Here is an 11,405-nt window from a genome sequence, read left to right as displayed (position 1 = left end):
AGTCAATGTTAAAATGTCGAATTCTTTTGCCTTCATCACAGAGCTGTATTGAAGCATTAGTCAATCGGCCACAGACTTTGCAAACCTCATGGGGCATATTTATAAGCCCCTAGCGCCACCTTGCGCCACATCTGCTGCAATTATTTCGACGCAAATATGGCGTTAAGGTGTCATTTCCCACGTACCATATTTACAAAGTGGTGTAATGCTTGCATGGGGCCACTTTGTAAACGCTTGTGCCACATTATGCCTGCGCCAGGCATAATGGATGCAAGGGGGTGTTACCCCTTTAGGGGGGCTGAAAAGATGGCGCATGGGAATCTACCAGATTTCCATGCGCCATTTTTTTCTGCTCTTTTAACACCTGCTCAGAGCAGGCGCTAAAAGTGGGCATACCATTATTTATTATAGGCCCCCTATGTACTCTTCAGGAGTAGTGCCAACATTTAGGTACTACTCTTGCAGAGTACATCAATAGAGTCACATAAAATGAGCTATTGCCTCCTGCGCTGCGCCATGGTGTGCTGTATTTTAAATATGGCGCACAAATGGTGGCGGTAGGGGGGAGCTAAGGGGTGCAAGGAAAGTGGTGCTGCACTGGGTGCTGCGCCACTTTCCTTAAATCTGCCCCTATATGTGCTACAGTACAATACTTGTGCAAGCAGGTGGCAAACAGGCCTTGGTAACTGGTTCTAAAAAGGCCCTGGAATTGCCTTTGCTATGACTTTAGGTAGTCATAGTCCTACTTGTGTCAAAGCGGTTGGATGCAGAAAGTTGGAAGGCAGAAAACGCTGCACGTGAAGCACTGCTGTACCAACAAAGGATGACGAAGTGTCCACATCTAATGTGACTAGATTCTATGTCTGGACCAGAGGCTCGATTGTGCTTGAATTTTATTACTTCCTCACAGCAGCTATCAATAATAATAATAAAAAAACACACCTCCAATGAACCCCACTGTATGTCATAAGACACGTGACCATCTCAAACAACACAGCTCTGCCAAGTTTCCCAGGTCCATGTGTGATGTGCTGCTCCAGTGCAGATTTTTTTTTCTCTTAATTCTGGGACTTGTAGTCTTGTTTATTCCATTATCAAAACAGGTATACAAGTCCTAGATTCAAAGGACAAAACTTGGACAGGAGCTGCACATCATGCATAGACATGGGAAACTTGGTAGGTATGCAAATAATTGTGTTCATGACTTTATATAATGTGGTGTCATTCTCTGCTAATCCTTTTTCTTTGCAGCTCACAGCAGCTTCAGAGAAGTACATTTTCTTCTCCTCATTGTTTGATCATACGCATAACTATTTCTGCTATTAGGTGCATTCAGTACAGTCTTGCTACCTGTGGCTCTTCTCCGTTGCGCTACTCTGATTTCCGTCTTGGAGTTCTTCACTCGGGGAGGGCTTTGCCTGTGGTACAGATCTTCTCTTCAGGAGCAGGATGGGAAATGATCTTGATACTCTCTCCCCAGCACAGCATTGGTAACATAAGCAAAGGTAAGAACCCCTGTCTGGGGAAAGAGAAAGGAAGAGACCAAGGGCCTGATTTATAGTTTGGTGGAGGGGTTACTCCGTTACAAACGTGACGTATATCCCTTCCACCAATTACAATTTCCATAGGTTATAATTGAATTGTAATGCAGCGGATGGGATATCCGCCACGTTTATGATGGATTAACCCCTCAGCAAAACTCTAAATAAGGCCCTTAGTGTTGCACGTTGCCCTGTCAGGAGGAGCTGGAACTATGCATATTCAGTGACAGATTGGCGGATTGATTACTCAGGACTTCAAGAGTTGCATTGGCCATTTTGCATTATCATCTGGCATGCTCTTTTCAAATGCATTAGCTCTGAAAGTCACAATAGAATTTTTTCACAGGTTCTTCGTGGCTTAGTTAGCATTCTCTCCCTGTGTATCTCTTTTGGTGTGTAGTTGCCTGGGTTGCCACAACTTCTTTAGGGTAGCAGACAACCACGTGTATGAGAGACAGGAGGAGACAGAACAAGAGCGTAATATTGACACTGAGCTGGTGGAGATGATTGACCTGGCACTTACCAAGTCAGCAGAGAACTCAATGGCCGTTAACATTGCAAAAGTTGCAGAACAACCCTGCCAAGAACCCCAAGGGTCCTATGGGCACTTTGTCATAGATACAGTGTTCCTGTGTAGGTGAGATCACCAATGGGGTCCAGGGATACAAACAGTCCAAAGAGTGGGGCAAATAATTTGGAAAGCTGCATCACTTACTGCACACATCCCAAGTGGAGGGGGGGTGGTCAAAGCAGGCTTTTCTCCATGGAGGCTACCTCTATGGATGCTCTATAGTCTGACCAAGATCAAAACAATACTGATTCCTACTCCTCCCTAGACTCAGACAAAGCATCTAAATATTTGAGGGATTGGTGTCCCTCCAGAGGGTGCAAAAAAAAAAAAAATGAAAGCCACAAACCCCAATGACCAGGATAAGGACCTCTTTGATCCCAAAGGCATCTGGGACCGCTGCTCTTCAGAGTGGGAGTTATCCTCCAATGTGGCATGTTACTTCAAACACTTGAGGCAACCTTTGGATAAGGAGGGGCACAATAAATTAAGGGCGGAATGCCCAAAGGCCCTCCATCAAGGACAATGCTGCTGCCACACCTGAACTAGATACCATCATGGTTACCTTTATGGGAAAGCTCATTAAGGATCCCAAGAGGGGCATCAGTAGGTCCTCACACTTGTATTAGGACAAGTGCGGTATGAACCACTCAAAGACTGGTGTAGCTTTCAAGGATTTATTTCAAAAGACCGAATACACCCACAACCAAGAGTGTTCAGTGTCTCAGAGCTTTAGCCAGCAACACAGTAACGTTGCAGTGAGTCTTGCAGTCACCGTTCTACTCCAGATTATGGAACAGAAACTGACATGCTCACGTTAAAACCCATACATTTGTGTGTCCCGTGACTACATCTGGCTTTTTACTACAACATTTCCCTCCTTAAAAGAAAACAGATAAAACCTCACACATATATATGTAACAAACTAAAAATGATGCATAATGTCAAAACTTTGAAAGTGATCATAGTGTCAAAATAACATAGTCATTAAAATCTGCTTGGTGTCTTTCTCTGGCAGCACCTCGCTTCTCTTTTGTCTCACTAACCACCACCAGATACATGAAAAGTAGTGTTGATGACATCCTGAGTCAAGAAACATGCAGATGTCATAACACCACAAGCTAATGATAACTTTTGATGATGAGGCTGTAACCAATTGAACTAATCTCGTTTATCAGCGTCAACCTTAGAGTGTTTCCTCAAGGAAATCACCTGTAATCAGAGAGGTGAACAAGACTTCACTTGTTCCACCAATCTCTGTCACCAAGAATAGCTGAATCTTTACTCACCTTCCTGACCTGAATAGGCGAAGAGAACTTTGATAATCCTTTTTGCACCCTCCTCTGTTTTTTTATCAGTACCCTTAAACCTTGATTAGTCTATGGCGCAAAACTTCAGGTGGTATAAATAACCCTTGCCTGGTTATCCTATCGTTTTCCAATGTTAATTCAGTGGATATTTGTTCCTACAGAACTAAAGTTTTTGAAATGTTTCTTATTAGTGGCCAACCACTCAACATATATTTTCTTACTTCACTTAAGACAGGATCTTGTCTGAATGCTTGATTCCACTCCTCTTCTTTGATGATGCCAGACGAATGATTAGAAGCATCTAACGCAGATACTACACACTACTGATCTTGTTCAATATCAGAATTATCTAGACACTTCAAAGGCATACGGGATAAGCAGTCTGCTCTAAAAATAAAACTCCACCTTGAATATGTTTGATGGTGAAATCGTACTCTTGCAATTTCAACAATAACCTACGTAATCTAGCTGATGCTTTTCCCTTGCCATTTCCACTCATTAAAAGATAATCAGTTTGTGATCAGTAATTAATTCAAATTGATGTCCCCATAAATAAGTTTTAAACTTTCAACAGCCCAGGTACAGGCTAATGCCTCTCTTTCAATAGTACTATAATGACACTCAGATTTGGTTAATGTTCTAGAGCTGAATGCTATGATCCGTTCCTTTCCGTGATGAATTTGGGTAAGAACAGCCCCCAGACCAATTGAACTAGCATCAGCTATAACTGCACATTTGCCTGTACAATTGAAAGGTTGCAGTGCAGGTGCATCACATATCATTTGTTTTATATCCTGAAATGCTTTTTCTTCCTCACTTGTCCAAACACATTTTTTATGTTCCTAATAAGACATCTCCAAGGTTCTACTGCAACAGCATATCCCTGAACAAACCTAGCGTAGTATTCGCTGAGTCCTAAAATATAATTCAATGAGCTCTTATCATTAGGAGAAGGAGCTTTACTAATAGCCTCTAATAAATCTTGTTTAGGTTTAATACCCTGTTCTGTTATAGTGTGGCTTAGATACTCAAGCTCTTTTACAAGGAACTTACATTTATCCTTAGAAACCATCATTCCTTTCTTGCTCAATGTATTTACCACTTTCTCCAATATTTCATTATGTTCATTAATATTTTTAGCAAATATAAGAATATCATCTTGAAATCCCTGCACACCTTTTACGCCTTCAAATAAGGAGTCCATTAGTTTCTGGAACACGCTAGCAGTAGATGCTAACCCAAAAGGTAATCTTAAAAATTCAAAGGCACCAAAAGGCGTGACAAAAGTGGTAGGTTTCCATCACTTTGTAGATAATGCAACTTGGTGGTATGCCGACTTAAGGTCAATCAAAGGAAAATATACAGCATCTCCTAAGGTCATAAGCATTTCTTGAATTTTTGGTAATGGATAACAGTCCACAACTATATTTTTATTTAATGACCTCAAATCAGCACACAAACGCAAGTTTCCATTCTTTTTCTTAGCCATAACAATAGCCGAAACCCATTCAGATGAATCACAAGGTTGTATAATACCATTCTTGCACAAGTCTTCCACCAACTTATGCAAGTCTTCTCTAACACTGAGAGGTACAGGTCTGACCTTGTGAAGTATAGGTACAGCACTGGATTTCAACTTAATATCATGCATAACACCATTGACACAACCCACCTTTGAATCAAAAACATCAATATATTTAGCTAAAATATCATTAATACTAGTACATGGTTTCAAGTTTTTATTAGGAATTTCAACTGATGCAGCTGGTAAATTACCTAATACTATAGGTTGATCACTGTCAGGTTTTGTTATAATGTCCATGCTATCTAAATCACACCAGACAACGATATCATGACCTTTCTTTCCAACACATACTTTTGTCATGACTCTCCTTCCCAACACAGACACCGAATCAATAAAATAACCCAACACGTCAATCTGTTGCCCTCCAAAGGCTTTGGGATGAATGTCTGTGTCCAGAAGATCATTCTTAAATTTTTTAGAATAAAATGTTAAATCGGATAGAATGGTTATTGGTGAATCGGAATCTGCTATGACTTCGACATTGACGTCACCAACTTGAGCAGTACCTAATGGAGTTTTAACATTAGTATTGTGAGGTAATACACTCTCAGTAGTCAATACCAAATTGTTAATCATGTCTTCTTAACATTCTTAATCTGCAGATTCCACGGCATTGACCCTTATTTGCGTATTTGTGGATGTAAAACTTGATTTACATACGCTATGAAAGTGTCCTTGTTTTTTGCACTTGTTGCATGTTCTGTTGATAGCGGGGCAGTTGGATTATTGCCTAAATGTTGTCTGGAACCACACCTGTAGCAAATCAGTTTACTTCAGGAGATAATACTAGGTCTTCCTTTGTAATTTTCATGTTGCCCTTTTTTATTGCTAATGACACAAATAGATTCATTACTTGTGTCAGCTCCTGTTATAACTTTTGTAGACAAGGAAGAACGTTCAATGCTTTGAGCTATATCAATAACTTCATTTAATGTAGGATTCCTGCAGGCTAGTAAACGTTCTTGTATCTTCTTGCTATAACAATGAAAAACAAACTGATCACGAAGATAAATATCCAGATTTTCTCCAAATTCACACTTGGCAGCTATAATACGCAAACTTGAAATTTAATCCTCAATTGTTTCTTCTACCAGTTGTTTTCTATGAAAAAGACTGTGGGGGTCATTCCAACCCTGGCGGTCATCGACCGCCAGGGTGGATGACCACGGAAGCACCGCCAACAGGCTGGCGGTGCTTCCCTGCCCATTCTGACCGCGGCGGTAAACCCGCGGTCAGAAAAGGGGATCCGGCGGTTTCCCACCGGATTTCCCCTGTCTGGGCTGAATCTCCATGGCGGCGCTGCAAGCAGCGCCGCCATGGAGATTCCGACCCCCTTCCCGCCACCCTGTTTCTGGCGGTTTTTACCGCCAGGAACAGGATGGCGGGAACGGGTGTCGTGGGGCCCCTGGGGTCCCCTGCACTGCCCATGCCACTGGCATGGGCAGTGCAGGGGCCCCCTAACAGGGCCCCAGCATGATTTTCACTGTCTGCTTAGCAGACAGTGAAAATCGCGACGGGTGCAACTGCACCCGTCGCAACACCGCCGGCTCCATTCGGAGCCGGCTTCTGGGTTGCAGGGCCTTTCCCGCTGGGCCGGCGGGCGCTCCCTTGGCGGGCGCCCGCCAGCCCAGCAGGAAAGCCAGAATGGCCTCCGCGGTCTTTTGACAGCGGAGCGGCCAATTGGCGGTTTCCGCTTGGCGTGCGGTGCCCGCCACCCGCCAATATTGGAATAACCCCCTGTGTCTCTCAATCATAATATTAGGTTGTTCTGAGAATCTTTTCTCAAGTCTTTTGACAGCTTCAGTATAGACATCCCATGGTATGAACTGACCAGGCAGTGTTTCAACTTATGGCAAATTATCAAAAATCTCCTGTTCAGCATCACCTAATAAGCCAAATAATAAAGCTTTTTTTATTTCGTTTGAATCATTCTTTCCATCAATGACAATTAAATAATTGTCAAAAGATCTAAACCATTGTTGCCATTTTGAAGCTGGTTTTCCAGGGTTCTGAAGGAATGCATTAATTTGTATTGGATGTATCTGGTTAGCCATTGTTAAAATGGAGATAAGTGAAATGACAAAAATTCAAATGGCATATACTGTATGCAGATAACAGTACCAATTAACGCTCCCTTGTATTTTCCTGTACAAATCAGGTGGCAAATAAAGAAATAGTGAGCAATCCAAAAAGATGTCTAAGGCGCTCATTACAACCCTGGTGGTCGGTGGAGACATGGCGGTAATACCACCAACATACTGGCGGAAAATAAAATGGCATTACAAGCATGGCGGTGACCGCCATGCTAAACCGCCATTTCTCCACTCCGACTGCCAGGGTGGTAACGACCGCTGGGCTGGAGACCTTGGTCTCCAGACCAGCGGCTGTCACAACACCGCCGGCGGTATTACGACCCTGTATACCACCATGGATTTTGATCGGTTTTGTACCGCCACGAAATCCATGGCGGTGGGCACTATCAGTGCCATGGAATTTGTTCCCTGGAACTGATAGGGGTCTCCCCCAGCCGCCTCCCCCACCGAGTCCTCCCCCACACCCTGACCCCCCTACCACCTCCCAAAGGTGGCAGGACCCCCTTCCCACCCCACCAACAACCACACACACCCCCCTACACATACACAGACACTACCACCACACATACCCGCACACATACTAACATTCCAACAGACACACACAGTCATACATGCACACATATATACAGACATACATGCACACATACTCACAGACATACAAACAGACAGACATGCACACATTTCCAAACACACAACACCCCTGCATGCATACACGCACTTACACACCCCCTCTACACACTCACACTCAAACCCCCATGCACGCACACAACACACAACACCTCCCCAGCCCCCTCCCCTAATGGACGATCACCTTACCTGGTCCGGTGATCCTCCGGGAGGGAACGGGATCCATGGGGGCAGCTCCGCCGCTAGCACCCCATCACCAGAACACTGCCACGCCGAATCATGGGACGTGATTCGAAGGGCGGTGTTCTGATGACGTGGCGGTGGAGCAGCATCCACTTACTCGCCGACCGCCAGTATGGCTGCTGGCGGCTCTCTGTCCGAAAAAGGACGGAGGGCTGCCAGCAGTCATAATACACTGTGCGGAAAACCGCCTGCACTGGCGGTCTTCAGCACGGCAGTACCTCGGCGGTCTTTAAAGAAGACCGCCGAGGTCAAAATGAGGGCCTAAATATCTAACGACAGACGGAATTTACGTTGCATCACAAATTTCTAATGCGAAGATGACAGGAACGAACATACACTGTCCGCGCAAGGCAATTTAAAGCATGCAGGTGAGTCTTTTAGCGCAGTACATCTCTACAGCCGTTATAAAACACAGAAATAATCGCTTGCAACAAAAGGTAGTCAATTTTAAAATGTCTAGAATAAAATTACCGTAAGGCCCTGTTAGAGCATTATGCTTCCTCTGTGGGTCAAATCAATGGATAAATAAAGTTCAGCTCGTTGCCAAATACTGTGGTGTCTTCTTTAATTATGATGAATCAGATGAAGCCAGTGATGAGATGAAAGTAGAATATTTATTTAAAGTCTTCAGAGATCCATAAATTCAGACCCACAAAGAGCATTTAACAAGCCTCTGGTCAGTGCTGCAATCTCATCCAACTCTCAGCCGAGAATCTCTGAGAAAGCCACAATACCATGGCAAAAGAACACTGACAAAGATTCAAGTACAAACATATAGACAGCATGGCAGATTAGCATTTACAATACCTCAAAGAATAATACCAAACCCCACAATATAACAAACACCCAAATATTCTTGGTGTCCGGCATGAATGATGTCCTTTCTCAAGGACACTGGTGGAACAAAGAAGTCATGACGTATTACCATATTGTTTACCACCGATAATTCAGTGGTCACTTGGGAAAAACTTCTCAATTCACCAGATATATTCCTGCTTTCAGGCCAACCTCCGACTATGAAGCTCTTTACCTGACTGGGCCTGGTATCCTCAGAATACCTTTCCTGCCAAGCTTGTTCAGTTATGGGAGCACACTGAACTACTGCATCCATTGCTGCCACAACACATTCCGTGTCCTCTCCCTCATCGTGGTCATGCTCATCCTCTATTGCCATCTGCGATAAGTAGTCAGCCCTAAAGTTATTTACCCCTGGTAGATGCTTGATGCTGAAATGATACTCCTGCAACTTGGGCAGTAAGCGCACAAGTCTTGCTGAGGCTTTGCTTGCACCACCACCGCTGAGGATATGCATTAGCGGTTTGTGGTCAGTACACACCTCAAACTCGTGTCCCCAAATGTAGGTTCTGAATTTGTGTATGGCCAAGACGCACAAAAGAGCCTTATGCTCTATCATGCTGTAGTATGTCTCAGTTTGCCTCAACATCCTGGATGCGAAGGCAGTTGTCTGCTCCTTACCTGCCCCACTTTGTTCAAGAACTTTGTCTAATACTGGCATCAACGTTTATGAAACACTTGTAATCATCCTCAATTGGTCATAATGCTGGGGCCCCTTCAATAAACTTGTCAACATTGTCAAATGTCCCAGCCAATTCATCCATCCAAACTTGCCCCCTTTCCTCAATAACACTCTCAAGGGCTCTTCCGTTTGTGCATAACCATGCATAAAGTGGGCGTCATACTCCGCTAGACCTAAAAATGAGCAGAGAGCATCTCTATCTCTAGCTGGAGCGGCATATCGTATAGTCTTTATCAAGTAAAACTTTGGGCCGATGCCATCAGGTGAAATCATGTGCTCTAAATATTCAAGCTCCGTGTGCCAAATTTACATTTATCTTGCCTGATTGTCATGCCCGCAGCAGACAATGTAGATAACACCTTGTGCAAGGTTTTGTTGTGTACCTTCCAACTACCAGCAAAAACCACTATGTTATCTTGGTATGCCTGAACCCTAGGTATGTTTTCTAAAAGATTGTACGTTTTTGGAAGAAATTAGCTGCAGAGGCTATGCCGAAGGGTAGACGGGATCACAAAGGTAGTCAGCTCTTGCAACTCAGCTGTAACCGGTATTTGAAGATAAACTGAGTGCAAGTCTATGATGCAAAATAACTTGACCCCCCCAAATTGGCTAGTAACTCCTGTATTTTGGGTAGGGTATGGCAATCACTCAGTATATTCTTGTTCAATGAGTGCAAAATCAGCACAAAGTCTGACCTTCCTAGACTTTTTCCTCACCACCACAATGGGTGAAACCCACTTAGATGAACATAAGTTCTCCAAGAAAGTCTTAAGTTCGTCTCTCGCACTTAATGGCAAGGGACCAACTTTGTGGACCTCTGGTTGAGCCCCTGATTTGAGAAAAATTTGGTGTTCAAATCCCTTGATGGTTCCTACTTTGTCACTAAACACATTGGCATATTGATTCACAATATCCTCAATTTCTGTAGCTCATGAGCCCCCTTCAACACATCTCCACTACAACAGGAATGTCTTCCCCTGGTTTCAAATACAGCCACGTTTTGGCCAAATCTTACCACTCAATGATGTTCCTTTCTTTGATTGACAAGTACACCTTGGCAACAATGTGTTTTCCTAAACATTCCAATCTAGTCATAAAATACCCAAGCATATCTATCTCAGTTTCACCGAATGCTTTAGTCTGTTTAAGCAATACCTTACCATTCCAATTCTCATGAAATGTGACATCTGAAATAATGGTAATTGGAGATCTAGAGTCAGCCATGATTTGGAGGTCTGCATCACCAATCACAGCATTACACTATGGACCCTTGGCCCTATTAGATTCAAACACAGAATTATACTCAATGGTTAAAATGACATTCCTCAATTTCTCTGTACATGTATCTGTATTTTCAAAAACATCTATGCTGTTACCCCCTGTGAATCTCTTACCACATTTGCACACTGCTTGGAAATGGCCCACATTTTTTGCATAGTAGACAATTTTTCCCCTTTGTATGGGATCGCGGCCACGGGGTAGGTTTCCTGTCGGACTGATGCTTGTGAATAGACAACGTTAGCCTTGTGGCCCGCCTTGTCCCATGGAGCTGTATCCTTAATTTAGGATAGGCACTCCTAGATCACATCCAATGGATGTGTGATTTTAGTGAGTAATTCAACTCATTTTTTGTCACTCTTTAATTTTCTAATTCTTGGCACATTGTCCATTGAGTTTATAAATTAACCCAGGAGAAGTGATTGTTGTTTTTGGTCCTGAAGAAGCGCCATATGATCTGATTGGACTTGTGTGAGGTGCAAAACATGTTGACCTGATCTCGCTTGGTGGAAGTAAATTCTGTCCACCTTATGTTTAGTAGAGTGTGGGTACATTATTTCCTGGTCGCTCTACATTGGTTTTTTTTTAAACCTTATTCAGGATTCTGTCTCATTCAATAAACC

This window comes from Pleurodeles waltl, chromosome 6 (assembly GCF_031143425.1).
Source record: "Pleurodeles waltl isolate 20211129_DDA chromosome 6, aPleWal1.hap1.20221129, whole genome shotgun sequence".
NCBI lineage: Eukaryota > Metazoa > Chordata > Amphibia > Caudata > Salamandridae > Pleurodeles > Pleurodeles waltl.
The sequence above is the reverse complement of the archived record's forward strand: the minus strand, read 5'-3'. Positions refer to the sequence as shown.